Here is a 17,312-nt window from a genome sequence, read left to right as displayed (position 1 = left end):
CGCACACACTTGATAGCGGCTCACAAGGCAAGCCATTACTATGAGCACGGTGACTCACGGCGCAGATAGAGAATACTGCACAGCCAGAGCTGAAAGGCTTTGTTTTATTTGCATCTGATGATGTCTTGAGATAGGCCATTCCAGCTCTGCAAAGTTGAGAGATCCTCAGAATGCGAACAGGCTTCTCTCTCTGCGAGGAGGGAGGGAATTTTCTTTTCCCACACACCCTCTCCTCTTTGCCTGACAGGTCAAGTGGCCTAGACAATAGGGCAAAGCTACTGAGAGCAAAACTGCAGTTTAATTGAGAAGTGTCATTAGCTCCAGGACAGCACATTCAAAAGCAGACACATGGGGGGCACTTGTCATATGCAGCACATACCAATTCACCCCTCATTCACCCACACATTGCCATCCCACCTCCATATTTGCAATTTCAGAGACCCATAGTGGGAAAATGAGCACTTAGCAATCAATTTGCACAGACAGCCGCCCAGCCTGCACAAACAGGAGGCTGGTTTTCCCACCCTGGAGATGCAGAAGCATTTCAAGGGGACAGCCACTACTGAGGCTGAACTCAAAATATGCTGCTTTACAGGAAATCGGGACTCCTGAATGCTTTAGTAACAAGAAAAGAACAGTGGCTAGCAGGTAACTAATTAAAAAAGACTGAGCAAGAAGGATGACACTTGTGCCTTGACCCCCTTCAGACCAGGCAAACCAGTAAACAGCCAGCAAAATGCTTTTGTGCTGGTTAGGAGAGGTTACATTGGAAGTCATCTGCTGTTCGCTTAGCAGCTGCATTGGCTCTGGCCTGCGCAGGCAGGACATGGTAATGGATGTTCCTGGCACAGAGGAGAGAGTAAATGGCTGCTCCTTTCCTTTCCCCAGTGCAGAGTCTACCTGCTCCAGATTACCAAGGTGTGATGGGTTGCATCCATTCCCCAGGCCAGTACAATCTGGTATGAGCTTGGAACTCAATGGGTAATTCAAGTCACCACGTCACCTGTAACACATATAAGGTCCTCGATGTTTAATTTTCATCAAATTTGCCAACAGTCAATGTATCTGGGCCTCTTTCTTAGATACTGCAGGATAAATATCCTCTATTTCTCCTGGGAATTTTTGGTATTATCTTTCCCTTCTTTTTGTTTACAAAAAAATACTTGTTCACTACAAATTTCTTCTTCACATATTAATCTACATTTTATGAATCCCTCAGGGATAGAGCTTCTTCCCCACTTTCTCCCGTCCTTCTGCCCTTAAAAAAAAAAAAAGAATCCCTCAAGGATAAATAAGGTGTTTATTTCCCCATTTACAAAGCTGTGTGACCCAGGGCAAGTTACTGCCACTCTGTGCAGCAGTTTCTCATTTAAAAGTTAGGATGATGCTAATAGCCTGTAAGGTCTCTAAGCAGAAATGTCCAGTACAAAACAAGCCTCCAAACACTGTTAGCTGATGCTGTTGTTATTATTATTGCTAGTTATTAGCACTCTTGTCTTTTATCCTCAGAGGCTAACACAGTGCCTGGTACACAAAAGAGGTTCAGAATATGTTCTGTGACCAGCTGAATAAATGACTGAATAAATGACTGAGTGGATGACTGCTTTAAGTGACAAGCAGCTTTCTATCCTGAGTTGCTCCATCCCAATTATCATTCTCCCTATGCCAGGAAATAAGGCGGTTTGGGTCACATCATTTCATCTGCTGCATTCTGTACCTCTTAAGTCTCAAGGTCAGCTGCCAAACACAACCCAGTAAAAGAGGATAGCAACAAAAATGACATTTTCTTTCTCTTTTAATTTTTTTTTTTAGAGACAGAGTCTTGCTCTGTCACCCAGGCTTGCTCTGTCACCCAGGCTAGAGTGCAGTGAAATGATCATAGCTCACTACAGCCTCAAACTCCTGGGTTCAAGCAATTCTCCCATCTTAGCCTTCCCACCTCCCCAGGAGCTGGGACTACAGGCATGCACCACCATGCATGGCTGTTTTGTACTTTTTATAGAGACAGAGTCTTGCTATGTTGTCCATTCGGGTCACAAACTCTTGGCCTCAAGCAATCCTCCTGCCTTGGCCTCCCAAAGTGCTGGAATTACAGGTGTGAGCCACTGTGCCCACCTAGAAGTGTGATTTTTTTTTAAAGTCTTTTGTCTTTCACTCTAACAAGCCTGTGAATTTGAAGGGAATAAATAAGCCAAGCTGTTCCTGATGGTTATTTTCAAGGATGCTCATAATGGGATGGAAGGTTGGGGCAGAGAAAGCACATATCAACAGCACTATCTATGGCTCCTCCCAAAACTACCGCGAGAAGAAGAGAAACCAATAGAAAGGTTGGTGGTCTGTATAGAAGTTCCCATCACAGAACAGGATGAGCTTAAGGTAATCGCATGTCAGTGAAGTGATCTCACAGAGGCATCGAGAGTAGAAGGGCATTGGAGTTACACAGATCCCTGTTCTCATTCCAGTTCTGACGTGAACCATGGACAAGTGACTGAAGCTCTCTGAGCCCCACATTGTTCATCTGTGAAATGGGGATGAACCCCCCTCACAGGGCTTTGGGAAGTATAAATAAAGGATATAAAGAGAGAACTTATAAAAGACTTTAACACAGAAAGCTTAGGTATTTTTGAGGCTAGTGGATCACTCTCCATGCTGAGTTCTAAGCAAACTGGGAAATAGACCCAGGCCTTCAAAATGAATCAAATGTTAGTTTTGTAATCGGGGAAACTGGACTGGAGAAGCTAGCTTTATTTAGGCCCAAATTGGGCCTTCTACCCTTCGTAACTCCAAACCAACCAATGCCTTGAGATTCACAAAAGGGAGAATAGCATCTACTACTTCAGCAACACAGAAATGCGCCTTGCTCCTCCTTCCACTGGTGATACCAGGATCTGCCCTCGGGCTCCATTTCCCTCTGCTGTCCTCGTTGCAATAGGCAGGCGAGCCACATCTTTCCCATTGCAGCCTAATCCTTACACTGAGTCCATGCCTCCTCTTCCACATGTAGGAGTAGATCCCACAGCCTTCTTTCCTTTTGCTTCTCCTTTTCTTTCTGCCCCAGATACTCATCTTTCTAACCGATTTCTGCATATTCTCTTGGATCCCTAGGCTATATGGGATGGTCTGTTGCTTCTGGGCTACAAACGTGGACAGCATGTTACTGTACTAAATACTGCAGACAACTGTAACACAATGGCAAACATATCTAAACACAGAAAAGTAAAAATACAGTATTATAATCTCATGGGACCACTATCATATCCGTGGTCCATCACTGACCAAAACGTTATGTGGCACGAGACTGTATTTCCCAGGAACCTTCTCTCAGGGGATAAATAATGGCTACATTCCCACCTACAATTTCTGTGCTACCCCAAAACTCGTCTAATTCTAGTTAAATTTTTCAGTGCTCATCTCTCTGGTCTTCCTATCTCAAATCTGTCCAAAATGATAGCACATTGGACACAGCTATCTCAATCTCCAAGCTGCCCCAGTGGCTTTTATTTTGACTCCTTATCCCCAACATTAATTACGCCCCTCACAATTGGGGCTTCTCAGATCCCTCAGGGATAATCATTCTCATTTGTTCTCCCAGACCTTGCCTGTCTTCCTCTATTGGAGCTCTTTGTGCTCAGTCCCTCTCCTGATCTGGTAATTCTCTTAGTCTCCTATTGACAAGCAATATGCCTGACTTATTTGCTTTTTTCTTTCCCATTAGTCTAGTATCAGTCCAGTATTTTAGATGCTTGCCAAAATCTTTGAGATAAGACTGAATTGTGTTTCTTTTAAAATACTCAAGGAGGCAGATGTTTCAGACCATCTCACTGCTAAGAGACTTAGACATCCTGTGATTTCTAAGAAATCCTGTGACAGACCAGTCTCTACAGGCCTGAACCACTGACCGACCTACAGGCCAGTCAATAATTGGTTTATTACCACTGCTTTGGCCTTGACTCTACACAGATTACTGAACATTGAGGTATTACTCATGGGTTTTAGCCATTTGCTTGTGAGATGAATGATTTCAAGCACCCACAGTGACCTGGACTCCCTGGGCTTTGAGGACAGCAGGCATAGAGGTCTGGTCTACAACCAGCCAACTGCTACAAAGTAGGGCAGCAGGTGGGTGTGCTCTCATCCTCTTTATACAATTTCCTGAGAAAGAAATGGTTGGCAATGAAGACAACCAATGATTCTACTTCCTCTTTCGAAGTGGATTTTATAAACTAAGCTCAAAGATCAAGCTTTCACAATTTTTGAATACTTAGCAAGCATTATATATTCCATATGCTGTAATAATATAAAATTCATCTTCTGGGAAAAGCATCTACAAGTTTGTGCCTTAACTTGAAAACAATAGCTAACTCTACTGACATATTACTTTCTTCTTTAAGAGGTAACAAAATCATCAAATATATGATGGGAGTTAAGGGAATACTAGACCTACAAAGGAGAATTTGACCAAGAATCTCCTGGAAGGACATTATATTAAGCAAACTAAGCCAGGAGCAGAAAGATAAACACAGCATCTTCTTACTCATATGCTGAAGCTTAAGAAAGTAGTTCTCACAGAAGTGAAAAGTAGAATGGAGGATACTAGAGGCTGGGAAGGGTAGGGAGGAGAGAAGGATGTGAAGAGATTTGTTAAAAGGTAAAAATTATAGCTAAATAGGAGCAATACGTTCTAGTGTTCTATACCACTGTAAGATGACTACAGTGAACAATAACATATTATATAGTTTCATATAGCTAGAAGGAGGACATTGAAGGTTCTCAATACAAAGAAATGATAAATGTTTGAGATGATGGATAGATATGCTAATTACCCTGATCTGATCACTAGACACTCTATATATTGAAACACCACTATGCACTCCAAAAATATACATGATTTTGTGTCAATTTTAAATTTTTAAATGTAATTTAATTTTTAAAAAGAAAAATAATTCTGGAAGAGATTGAAAAGAATTCATATTGTCTCTTTTATAAATATTTGACAGAATTTACTTATAAAGCCATCAAGACTTAAAGTTGTCCTTGTGGGAAAAGTTTTTAACTACAAATTCAATTTCCTTAATAGATAAGAGTTTATTCAGATGTTTTGTTTCTTCTTGGATGTGTTTTGATAGTTTGTGTTCTTCAAGAAATTGGTCCCTTTCACTTAAGTTTATCAATTTATGAGCAGAGATTTACTTGCAATATTCTCTTACCACCATTTTTTTTTTTTAGATGCAGTTTCGCTCTTGTTACCCAGGCTGGAGTGCAATAGCGCGATCTCGGCTCACCGCAACCTCTGCCTCCTGGGTTCAGGCAATTCTCCTGCCTCACCCTCCTGAGTAGCTGGGATTACAGGCACGCACCACCGTGCCCAGCTAATTTTTTATATCTTTAGTAGAGACGGGGTTTCACCATGTTGACCAGGATGGTCTCGATCTCTTGACCTCGTGATCCACCAGCCTCGGCCTCCCAAAGTGCTGGGATTACAGGCGTGAGCCACCGCGCCCGGGTCTTACCACCATTTTAATATTCATGGTGACTATGGTGATGATTCCTTTTCCTTCCTGATATTAAATTTAGTTTCTTGTCTCTTTTTGTTGTTGTTAGTCCAGATAGAATTTCACTAATGACTGAATTTTTCAAAAAAGAAGCTTTTGCTTTCATTGATTTTCATTATTGTCTTTTCTATATTTAATTAAATTGGCTCTTTTTACTATTATTATCTCTTCCTTCCTTTTGCTTTTGGTGTAATTTGCTTTTTCTTATTGTATAAAGTCAGTATTTAGTCTGTTTATTTGAGAGCTTTCCTCTTTTCTAATATAAGCATTTAATAGACATTTAAATCTAAGTACTATATTAGTTTTATTCCATAAATATTGACATGTTATATTTTATTTGTATTCATTTCAAAATACTTTAAATTTCCTTTTGTGGGCTTCTCTGAATCATGAATGATTTAAAAGTTTTGCTTAACTTCTAAATTAATTGAAGATTTTCTCTTTTTCTGTTACTGATATCTAATTTAATTCTATTATAATTGTAAACTTTTTAGGACTTTAATTTTTTAATGTTTTATGGGAGAAAATATGGTACATCTATGGGTGCCTTATTAGTATTTGACACAAATGTGTATTACTCTGTTGTTGGGTTAAATTGCTGAAAAATGTAGACTGAGTCAAGTAGGTCAGGAAAGAAAAGAATTTCTTCGAACAGGAGGCCTCCAGGAGCTCAACCTCTGTCTTTTTTCTTTTTTTAGACGAAGTCACACTCTGTCACCCAGGCTGGAGTGCAGTGGCACGATCTCAGCTCACTGAAACCTCTGCCTCCTGGTTTCAAGTGATTCTCCTGCCTCAGCCTCCCTCCCAAGTAGCTGGGATTACAGGCACACACCATTATGCCCAGCTAATTTTTATATTTTCAGTAGAGACAGGGTTTCGCCATGTTGGCCTAGATGGTCTTGAACTCTTGACCTCGTGATCTACCTGCCTCGGCCTCCCAAAGTGCTAGGATTACAGGCGTGAGCCACCGCACCTGGCCTCCTCTGTCCTTCTTTCAGATCTGTCTTACTGGGCCTCCAAGACTCCAACCTTTCCTTAAGATTTGCTAGATTTCACTTGACCTTTTCTATCTGTTTCATTTAATCTACTTAATCTCAGTCTTTTCTTAAGGAAATTTTCTTCCTCACAAAATGATTCCTAATCAATCAGAATGATTTTTCTTTCAATCTCCCACTGTTACTGTTCCTATTTCTAAATCAAAGCCTGCTATTAAACCTACTCAGTTTTTCCTGGAGAGTTTCAGCAAACTTGATTTCTAGAGAACTACATAAAGCTTTTTAATTTCTTTTATTATATTAAAAAGATGTAATTACAATAATTCCACTGAGGTTTTCCTCCACCTAACAAGAGGATGACATCTCGTATTGTAAGGGCCCATTCTCCTTTAGAGATTTACTAACAAAAATCTACCTGCATCTGAACCCTGCATGGGTCCTTGAAATCTACAACCATAGAAGATTATATAATTAACAAGAGAAAGTCAATCTGAGACCATGTTGGATGATGAAGGGCATTAGCTTCAATAGCACAAGAACAAACCACATGATACCAAGAGGATGGTCTTGCCATTGTTCCCTCGTTGACCCTAGAACTGGTTACAAGTCAAAACAAGTTAAAGATGAGGATTTGAAGCAGCTGACCAATAACTGCTACCAATCCCTTTATAATTTAAAGGCTGGAACCATACATACCAGTATTTCTAAGTCCTGGCCTGCAGAGAAACATGTAAAGAGAACAAAAATGTTTCCACTTACCAAAGCCAAAAAAACTGTACAACAAAAGATACTTTAATTTTATACCCAGTGCACCTGCTAAGGTCAAAAACAGCAACCCCACTCCCATCGCCTGTGCCTGATAAAAATAGCCACACACCTGTGACTACCAGCAATAAAGATGTCACAGATTGTAAAGAAAAATCTGACAGACTCACCTTTTCCAAAGCCTTTTTCCAAACCATATCACCAGCACAATGTCTAGGTCCTAGAACAGATGTCCAAACTTGAGACTTTATATCATTTATACAGGAGTTTGAGAAGGTTCCTAAATTGTACATACTCTCCATTCCAAGTTCTGAATCAATATAAAAGTCAAATAAAGATCAAAACACTGATTTGATTACCAGTACAAAGAATGAGGCCGCTTGATATTTCCTGAGAAGGAACAAACTCCATGATGCATAGTTAAATTTTACAAGGCTAGGTGCATAACTATGTGGGGTATAGGTCATCTTTATGTGCGCATGTATAGAGACATGACCAGAGATCAAAACAGTCTTTTTACACCATCCCATTACATCTGGATTTTAGAATCCACACGTGGGAAATATGGGACAACCAAGTAGATAATTAACTAGGCAGTCACTTAAAAGATTATGGCTCCACTCAACCCCTGTTGAGCAGAATACTAAATAAGGAAAGGCCATACATATGGGCCACCTGTAAGCCATTATTAACTCCTTTCACTAGAGAAACAATGAGTATCCCATTCTTACTGCCTCACCAATCACATACATCTCCAACGCCCATGGAAACCCAGCAGTGAGAGACGTGGGGAGGAGAGGTTTCTTCCCAATGCTACTGTGATGCTACATAGGACAGCTAAATAGGAATATATTAACAGATTTGAACTTAGTGGGCAGAAACTAGTCCTCGACACAATTAACCAAGTTACAGGTATCTCTGAACATGTTACCAGGGTTCAACTCATGCCTATCTGTATAGTTTAACCCAGGGATTAGCTAATTTTTTCTTAAAAGGACAGATGAGTAAATATTTGAGGCTTTGGGGGACCACACAGCTCCTGTTGCAATCATCTGACTCTGTCCATGTCTTGTGAAAGCAGGCATAGATTACACACAAGCAAAAGGGTGCAGCTCCATTGCAATAAAGTTTTCTTTAAAAAAACAGGTGATGGGAGTTTGCCAGCCTCATCTGCTGAGTGAGGCAACTTTCCTTCTTTATCTAAAAAATTTGACTGATGCAAAAATATAAAGAATATTTTTCCATAGCTTGGGCCCTCACCATCTCTTACCCAGCCTATTACAGTAACTTCTAACTTATCCCTGGCCTCAGGATGTCCCCACTCCAACTCATTCTATGCACTCCATCATAATGTTATCTCCAATATTTAATTCTTATTACTTGACTACCCTGCATAAAAATCTCCCATACCTTCCAGTTGCTTCAAGAATGAATTTCAATCGTTTTACCATGGCTTAGAGAATTCCTATTGGATTCCAACCTAGCTGTAAATTCTTTCCTGCATATGCTAGCCCCCAGCTCTATTGAGGTGTTGAACATTCCACAGATATGCCATACTCTTCTATGTCTTCAAGTATTCCACATGCTGTATCGAAGTAATTAGTGAAAACTGCCACAACAGACAAACATGACACAATAAAAGTCTATTTCTCTTTCACACAAAGTACCCGGCAAGTCAAGGAGGACTCTCTTCTTTTCAGTGACTTAGGGATCCAGGTTCCCTCCATCTTGTGACTCAACTGGCTCAGCACATCACTACCAAGTTGCGGCAGCAGGAGAAGGGAGAAATGCATGAAGCATGCCAATGCCTGAATGCCTAGTATACTAAGTCATGCATCATCTCTGCTCACAACCCTATTCACTAAGGATCCAATTCAACCCTATTCAGTCACGAGGATCAATTCAACTACAAGAAACCTAAAAACATACAGGGGAGCACACTGACAATTTCTCTGCACAAATTTTCTCTGCCACATAAGCTATGACCTTTGCTTGAAATATCTTTCCACTTCTTTTCCTAGAAAAAATCTTCTCATTTTCCAGATCCTAATCAAGTATCACCTTCTTAACCTCTTCCGACAATTATTTCCCCCTCCCTTAAGCTCCTGTAAGTTTCCATACAAATCTACGCATACAGATCATCCACTTTACCAGTATTTGTCTGCACAACTAACTCCAAGTCAGAAGACAAGACATTACCTTTCTCAGTGACTCACTTCACAGCACCATGCTAGGCACCTGTAAATAGAGAACACATTTTTCTGTAGGAATAAATGAGCCCCCAAAGTGGGCTATAGAAGGATTTGACCATGGAAACAAAATAAGCAAAGAGGATTGATTCCTCATGAGTTCTTGTCATGGGTCTGAGCTACTAGTTAAGAATGAAACTACCTATGGTAAGTGAGCTCTCAGAAAGGGTGATTTCTGGACCCAATATACCAAAGTTTAAAACATCTTTAAAAGCCACATAATTATAGTGTGCTCTGTAAAATTTAAAACAATATAACCCTCTAATTCTGGAACTGGAAGACTTGGGGCATTTCCAGTTGGGAGCAAGAGTTATTGCTGAGTCCCCATGTCCTGGGGCTTTACTCTGAGAAAATGAGAGGGGTAGATGGTGGTACTAATATTTCCAGGCAGCCAAATTAGCGATCCCAGGCATGTGTGTAGGTTGTGAGATGCACTGTCTTTCTCTCATGCTGACATTTGAGTCCCTTCCCATACCTAATCATAATTTCTTCTATCTTTAAAATAAAGATCAAATTCGGGAAAAGTCAGTGGACTCTGTCCCATTTCCAAAGCAGAGAAATGTTAGGAACTGGAACTTTCCAGATGGCTGCCTCACATTTTTTGGTAGCCTGCTGCATTCTAACTGAAGTTAGGTAACCATAACAAAAAGCAAAACGAATGACTTCAGTGAAAAGTTTGCCCGGGGCGAAGCCAAGAGGTATGATATTTCTGTTGGATTACAATCAACAGACGCAACTTAAACTGATGTCGGTTTTGTTCAGAATTCTGGAGATACATGTAATACATCGAAGGACTTTTAAGATTTTTCAGGCTTTTGATATTTCAGTTGAACAGCTTGGTTGGCCAATTTTTATCCCCCCTGCCCCAAAGCATTTATTAATGAACCTAAGCTGTGAATTTTTGACTGGTGCAAAACCTTTTTATCAGTGTCCTGTAGTTTATAATAAGTTCACCATTTTCCTGGAAGGATCTAGAATCATATTAGCTGTGACTCTCCTAAGTATGTCTCTCAATGAAACACTGCCATTAGCACCAAATATTCCAGCAGTCTAACTAGCTGTGGGCAACATCTCATCTCAACTGACAAAATCTGCCATCAGCCTCGATTAATTTGGAGAGCCTGTCTCATCAGAAAAGCTCCATGACAAATCTACTTCTGGTGCCGATGTTAACATGCTGCCATCCAGGCAACAGTCAAAATATATTTGAGTTCCGGACTCCTGTGAAAACTTATCACTGAAGCACACTCCTTGCTGAAGGACAGAAGCTGCCCTTCGCTGAGGGTGAAAATTGGTTCCGTGGGGAAAGCTTCAAAGCCATTTCAGCCATTAAAATGTGACTGGATGTATTAGGAAAACAGGAGGGGTTGAAGCAGAGTGTGGAGGTGCCATGGGGGCTGGGAAAGCACCTGCTCCGGAGAGTGGCCAAGTGACCGACTGTCACCATTCTCAGGAGCAGAAAGCGTTGATGCCAGAGCTTCATTACGGTGTACCGATCACGTTTAGATAGATTTCATATCAAAAATTAATAAAGCCAATGAGGAATGCACCCTCATTGAGGTGTGGAGCTTTTTCCTCAGGACGAAAATAAAGATGATGTAGTCCGCCAGGCGCAGTGGCTCACGCCTGTAATCCCAGCACTTTGGGAGGCTGAGGCAGGAGAATCGCTTGAATCCGGGAGGCGGAGGTTGCAGTAAGCCAAGATTGCACCACTGCACTCCAGCCTGGATGAAAGAGAAAGACTCCATCTCTGTTTACCAGAGAAAAGCTGCTAGAAAGCTTCATGAAACAAGAGAATGTTTAGCTGTGGCCAGGTATGATAAGAGTGGCCTCCTCTAGTGCTGTGATTCTCGAGGCACAGTCCTCAGACAGCAGCATCGGCATCATTCACAAATTGATTGGAAATGCAGATTCTCACCTGAGGTCAGGAGTTCCATACCAGCCTGACCAACATGGCGAAACCCTGTCTCTACTAAGAATACAAAAATTAGCCAGGCATGGTGGCACATGTCTATAATTCCAGCAACTAGGGAGGCTGAGGCAGGAGATCAAATTCAGAAAGGAGCCAGAGGTTGCAGTGAGCTGAGATTGTGGCCACTGCACTCCAGCCTGGGCGACAGAGCCACAGAGCCAGACTCCATCTCAAAAAAAATAAATAAATAAATAAATAAAAAAAAAAAGAAATGCGGATTCTCTGGCACCAGCCGAAGCCTACTGATCCAGAAAACTCTTGGGGTAGGGCCCAGTAATCTGCATTTTATTGAGCCCACCCCCTGCCCAGTGTTTCTGATGCTAGCTCAAGTAGGAGAACTGTATTCTAGAGAATGCAGAATAAGCTTTGAGGTCACCTCCTAGCCCAGCTGCCCACTCAAAGATGACCTTATAGATGGACTTCACCTTGCTATCCTTCTATCCTGTTCTATCTAGAAAATGGTTAGTCATTCCAAACACCGTGATCCAAACCCGCTACTCCACTCTATACCCTTGGGGTGAAGTATAACCTATTCTGGAAGCCTCTATTTCTTCTGCAAATATTCCAGGATTACCCAATGTTCTCTGACCTCATTTTGCATAAATCTAGGTCCTCTGAGGAACTGAGCAGAGCATTGTTTAAAAAAAAAAAAATTGCTCTGGGCTTGGAGGAGGAAAAGACTAAAATATTCCAACCAGAATTTATCTAGATCCGGGTTTGGTCAAATCTGGCTGGCTGCCTAATTTTGCAAGTTAAGTTTAACAGAGGCACAACCATGCTCACCCATTACATATTGTCTAAGGCTACTTTGGAGCTGCAACAGCAGAGGCAAGTAGTTGCAACAGAGATGGTGTGGCCTGCAGAGCCTGAAATGTTTACTCCCTGGCCCTTTAGAGAAAATATCTTCAGATGCCTTGTCTAGATACACAATCAGTCACCACTGAAACAGAAACTCAGGGCAAGAGGTAGCATGTGGGGGTCTAGAGCTGGAGAGGAGCAAGGGCTTCCAGTTCTGCAGCAGAGAAGGCGCTGCCCTGGAGCAAATCACATTCTTCTCATACCTCAAAGCTCCAGGTCTGAACCTAAAAGCAAGTGCAGGGCCCCCAAAAAAGAGTCTTGTCTGTCAAAAGCCCCTCTGCGGGTTGGGTGCAGTGGCTCATGCCTGTAACCCCAGCACTTTGGGAGGCCAAGGTGGGAGGATCACTTGAGGTCAGGAGTTCAAGACCAGCCTGACCAACATGGTGAAACACACTGTCTCTAGTAAAATACAAAATTAGCTGGGTGTAGTGGCACATGCCTGTGATCCCAGTTACTTGGGAGGCTGAAGCAGGAGAATTGATTGAGCCCAGGAGGCAGAGATTGCAATGAGCAGAGATCACACCACTGCACTCCAGCCTGGGCGACAGAGCAAGACTCCATCTTAAAAAAAAAAAAAAAAAAAAAAAAAAGCCCCTCTGGGGATCTCACATATACTGGTCCACAGACCACACTTGGAGAAATGGGAGTTGATCTGGCCCTTCAGATGCAGAAAGATGTAAGTATATCCCACTGTGCTTAGAAAGTTCATCTGATAAAAACCTGGTCCAAAGCTCCCAACTGCAGCTGTGATTTTTTTTTTTCCATTTTCTAACAAATTTGGCAGGGAGTGAGAGGAGACGTTTAAACTTTCAGGCTAGTTTAATTAATTCAGCCTAGAATGTGTATAATCACTCATTTAACATTCTTCTCAAAATTTATATGGTGACTATTCCAACTCCATACTTGAAAAGATCATTTTAAATTTATAGAACCCAACTTACAGCACACCAGAAAGCTAAATGTAGTTCTGACTTGTACTATCACATAAACAAGTGCTGGTTCCAAATGAAACCTTCGGGCACTTTGGAATTAGGAAGTTCTAATCTCTCAAAAACGCAGATGGGCAGATAGCTTACACATGTCAAGGGAATCCTCAGGGTATGGTGAGAAAACTGACTGATACCTCTGAGGTAACAAAGAAAATTCTGAAAATTATCCACTTTACAAACCAATGTGAAGTTGTCTAGAATTCCATAAGAATTCTAAAAGAACTGAAAAATAAGAAAGAATTTTTGTTCTAAAACTGAGATATTTTAAATGCTTTTTGTTATACAAGCTATAAGATCCCATTATCAAAACTGTATAAAATAGAGAAAAGAAAGTCCACCCATGGTTCCACCATCAAATATAGTCACTGTGATGAAAAAAACTCTTGAAACTTAAAATTACAGAGAATATGTTTTTCTGCTGTAGAAAGAACTGTTTCTAAATTGTCAATGAGATAATAAGAACCACAAAGGTCAGTGATAACAGGTTATAACCAGGACCAAATAATTATTAGTTCTTCAAGTAGCATCAGTAACATACTCTCCATAGGGCCCTCCCCATCTCAACCTTCAAGACATATCCTCAACACCTTTCCTCCATTCTATCTCTTCTCCCTAATTTCTCTTTCTCTCTCCCTTTCTTAATTGTCTGTAATATAATTACACCTTATGCTGATTGAGCCCTGTGCTGAGCACCCTGTGAGTAGCTACTATTATGTTTTAATGTTACCAGTGAGAATCTGGAAGCTTAGAAAAGGAGTGTGGTCAATTGTGACTACTGTGATCCCAAATTTGTTCACAACTCCCTGTACGGATGCCTATTCAGAAAGAGGCATCTATTTCTCCAGGATTCTTTTTTTTTTTTTTTAAGAGATAGACTCTTACTCTGTTGCCCAGGCTAGAATGTAGTGGTGCAATTATAGCTCTCTGCAGCCTTGAACTCCTGGCCAAGTGATTCTCTCACCTCAGTCTCCCATGGCTAAGACTATAGGTGCACATCACCATGCTTGGCTGATTTTTTTTTTTTAAGCGATAGAGTCTTGCTATGTTGTCCAGGCTGGTCTCAAACTCCTGGCCTCAAGCCACCCTACCACCTCAGCTTCCCAAAACACTGGGATTACGGGCATGAGCCACAGCACCCAGCCTTCTAAACCTTAAATTTGGTCTTAGTCATGTGAATTCATTTAGTCCATGGGACATTAGCAAATGGGACATAAGTCAAGGCTTGATAGATGCTTGCTCATTGGAGCTCTCCCTCTCTTGCTGCTGAGAACTTTCAGCCACCATATAAAGAAACCCAGGCTAGCCTGTTAGATGAAGAGAGAGGACATAGAGAAGGGCCCTACCCAAGGCCGCAGATGTGTGAGTGAGCCCAGCCAACACTATGAGGAGCAAAATGATGCTGTCCCAGTTGAACCCAGTCAAACTGTCAACCCATCAAATCATGCACAAATACATCGTGATTTTTTTCAGCTACTGAATTTGGGGATAGTTTGTTACACAGCCAAAGCTAACTGACACAAGTATTTTGCCCAAAGTCACACAGGCAGGATTAAGATTCAAACTCAGATGGCCTTTAACTCTAGAGCTCAAGTACTTAACCCCATGTTAGACTGTGGAACTCCCATAAATCTAGTTGGTACCATGCAGAGAATCAATGCCCAGTCATGATGCAGAGTCCCCTTAAAGACACACATAATGATGAGTTATCTGTCAAGCTGGGCCCAAAGATGGGCCCATTTCACATGTTGCCGTTAGTAGCTCATTTTTAAATTCAGGCCAGAGGCGCCTGGGAAATAATTAGCTGCAGTGTTGCTGTCCTCCCGTAACAAATTTGAGGGCAACTCTTTATTTTTGCTAAAGCTAAACAGTTTGAGGCAACAAATGTTACTTACACTTTTCTAGGAATAGAAATGTATTTACTTTTAATCAGTTAGGGACTCATTAGTGCGGCTGTCTTTATCTCCCTGAGTCTTTGCCTTCTTTGCTTGTTTTTATTGTGGTTTTGGTTTTGGTTTGTTTTCTGCTTTTTTTTTTTTCTTTTCGCTCTGTATTAGTGTTTTGTTTGTTTTCTGCAGAACCCTCTAAAATCAACTCTAACGGGCTAAACAAATTAGAAACTAAAGCCATGTCAATTGCAATTTCAGAGTCAGCCCTTATCATCTCCCTCTTTCCACAATCCTTCCCTATGCCTTACAAAAATGAAGGAATAACTGACAATTTAAAATAAAAAGGCTGCAATTCAAATAATTGAACTGTATGAAGCGTCAATCTGGTGCAAAGCTACTAATGAGAAATTCTGGTAAAGACCAGACACCAAAGCATTTCTCAGAAATGTGAAGCTTTTAAAATAGTTTTCCACAATAACAGACTCTGGAAAGATTTGCAAATGTAAAACCAAAGAGAACAAACTATTTTGTTATTAAATAAGGTCATGTGGAAAGCAAATTTGGGTTACAAAATTTGAAAACCAATTATCACTATAACTAACTTGGGTAGCCTGAAGTGAATCAGTTTTGATTTTTTTTTCTCATATTTTCTCTACCTGTAAAATGGGTCTCATTACCATTGTGTTGTGGAATGATCAAAATAGTGTTTCAGATAGTATGACTTAGGAAAAGTCTGTCTTTGAAATTCCAGTGATTCTTAAGGATTTTTTTTTTATGGAGTCTTACTGTCACCCAGGCTGGAGTACAGTGGTGCCATCTCGACTCACTGAAACCTCCGCCTCCAAGAGTCAAGTGATTCTCATGCCTTAGCCTCCCGAGTAGCTGGGATTACAGGTGCCTGCCACCACGCCCAGCTAATTTTTGTATTTTTGTAGAGACGGGGTTTTTCCATGTTGGCCGGGCTGGTCTCGAACTCCTGACCTCAGGTGATCCACCTGCCTCAGTCTCCCAAAGTGCTGGGATTACAGGCATGAGCCACCGTGTCTGGCCAACTTAGGCATTTTTTAAATCCTGGGTCTTCCCAGAATTCTATCATGACCCTCCTAACACTCTTTCTCTTTCTCTTTCTCTCTCTTTCAATGGCATCAGTCACCAGCAAAAGAGCTCCCCGGGTCCATGGGTTTGGGGTCATCCACCCGCCTCTCTCCAGCAAATGAAGTATAGACACAGTCTGCATTTCTGACACCCATCATCTAATGTGCCTCGTGGATTCATTTAGTCATTCAGGAACTCCTGGGAGCACCTGGTAAGGGTTTCCCTGCTTCCCCTCCCTTTAAGTATGCCCTAATTACCCCTTTTGCCATGGTTTCCAGTGCCCAGTTTTTCCCTCCGGGTCCCTGGTGGGAACTAGAATCTAGCTGTGCACCACAGAGAGTAAACTGAACCCTTGGTCCCTCACTAGGTTCTTGCAGCCTGGGGCTGGTCTCCATTTTCTATCTCACACATAGGCTCAGATCTCTTTATAGGATGACCTGGGTGAGCTCCCATCAGATGATAAGAGCTACAGCCTCCCAGAAGACTTTCCATTATATTCTTGTCTCCTACCTTGGATTTTAATGTGCACTTCTAAGAATTTAGTATATCCCACTCATTTGGTTCCAGCATCCTGACAGTCCGTTCTTCCCTGGGAAGAAAAATGAAATTGGCTCTATGTCCCCAGGAAATTTCCCCTGGGCTCTTCTCAGTGCTGATCCCAGTGGTCCAGATTCATCTACTTCCACCTGGCCAAGAGGTGGGGTCACTTCACCATTTAAGGGAGGAAAAACATCTGTTCAGAAAGCCTAAGGACTGTAAAGATTGTCTAACACAAGTGAGCCACGACGGGGTTATCAACAAAAAGAGAAAAGCGCTTAGTTCTTGCTTCTTTATCCTAACATTCTCTCCAATTTCCCAGGGAGAAAAGGACTCTTGGTAAGGAAGAAACTTAGTTTTTCTCTTGCGTATTTTGGTTGAAACGTTTTTTTCTGACAGCCCTTTCTAATCCTG

The 17,312-nt window shown here is 41.5% G+C and overlaps 1 long non-coding RNA gene across 1 annotated transcript in view; it reads right to left on the bottom strand.

The window, feature by feature from the left end:
- Positions 1–683: 683 nt before the first annotated feature.
- Positions 684–17,312, bottom strand: part of LOC105712119 (uncharacterized) — a 78,933-nt gene continuing 62,304 nt past the window's right edge. Inside the window, exon 3 of the long non-coding RNA XR_001106253.3 lies at positions 684–1,003. This is a non-coding gene — a long non-coding RNA (uncharacterized LOC105712119). The remainder of the gene's footprint in view (positions 1,004–17,312) is intronic.

This window comes from Aotus nancymaae, unplaced genomic scaffold (genome assembly GCF_030222135.1).
Source record: "Aotus nancymaae isolate 86718 unplaced genomic scaffold, 86718_ANA_hifiasm-v0.15.2.pri h1tg000020l, whole genome shotgun sequence".
Taxonomy (NCBI): Eukaryota; Metazoa; Chordata; class Mammalia; order Primates; family Aotidae; genus Aotus; species Aotus nancymaae.
This window is presented reverse-complemented; position numbering and strand designations above follow the sequence as displayed.